The sequence below is a fragment of the Octopus bimaculoides genome, chromosome 11 (assembly GCF_001194135.2).
Source record: "Octopus bimaculoides isolate UCB-OBI-ISO-001 chromosome 11, ASM119413v2, whole genome shotgun sequence".
NCBI lineage: Eukaryota > Metazoa > Mollusca > Cephalopoda > Octopoda > Octopodidae > Octopus > Octopus bimaculoides.
Window position 1 is genome coordinate 24,196,326 of NC_068991.1, and position 994 is coordinate 24,197,319.

Sequence of the window (994 nt, forward strand, 5' to 3'; positions counted from 1 at the left end):
TGTGTGTGTGTGTGTGTGTGTGTGTGTGTGTGTGTGTGTGTGTGTGTGTGTGTGTGTCCACGCGCGTGTGTATAGTTTCTGATATTATTGCAAACGTTTAATCCCGATGTAGCTGAAGTAACAGAAGGTCCTTGCCATCCGAAATATCAATGATTTGAGTAGGAAAAGAAATGTATAAATTGACGCAATAAATTAATTCGGTTGAAAAAGAAATACTCTCTTGGTGCAAGGCCGATATTTTACACGCTATTCGAAGTTTTCAAGGAGGAAACTTCAGCAATGGGCTTTAAATTGGTTTAGGGAAAAAACATCACGTTATTCCTGTGAGATACCTGGTACGAAACATACTTCCCAGAAAAAAAAATAGCGTTTTTAACGCGGTGAAGTACAGTGGATGTTTATGACATAAATGACATCAGAATGGCAGCGACAAACTAAAATCTTAACTGATTTAATAGTACATTTTATGGTTGCAGGATCGATAACATTTATACCACAAGTGAACTGGTCTTGATCCAATTCATTCTCTCCTTTCCCACCGTTTTACTACATATAGATTAATAACGGGTTCAAATCAATCACAGTTCTGTTTCTTGATAGAGTGCATTGTTCTACGTTATCACAACTCACTTTGCTTTCGGAGCAAGGAAGACTAGACGCTTACAACAAAGAAAAACTGTTATTTTAAAAAACATTTTTGAAAATAGATTTGTGCTTTTTACGCGATAGGAAGGAGTCTAAAGACGATAAACAGGTAAAATCCAATGTTAAATTCCAGAAGTGAAATAGAATGTGAAGAAAAGGGTAGAAAACAAGAGAGAAGCTAGTATCATGAAACACCAGCGAAGAAGTTGGATGGAGAGCGGAGTAGGTGGAAATTATAAAATGAAAAGGAAAAGAACGTGTGCGTGCGGACGTGTATGTAGCTTACTGCGTTCTAGTACTGATGCCTGTTTATGTGAGTGCGTGGCAAGTGGATATACATATATATATA

The 994-nt window shown here is 37.2% G+C and overlaps 1 protein-coding gene across 1 annotated transcript in view; it reads left to right on the forward strand.

Moving 5' to 3' along the window:
* The window catches only part of LOC106867920 (keratin, type I cytoskeletal 10-like), a 37,580-nt gene that overhangs the window by 1,786 nt on the left and 34,800 nt on the right, over positions 1-994 (forward strand). The window lies entirely within an intron of this gene.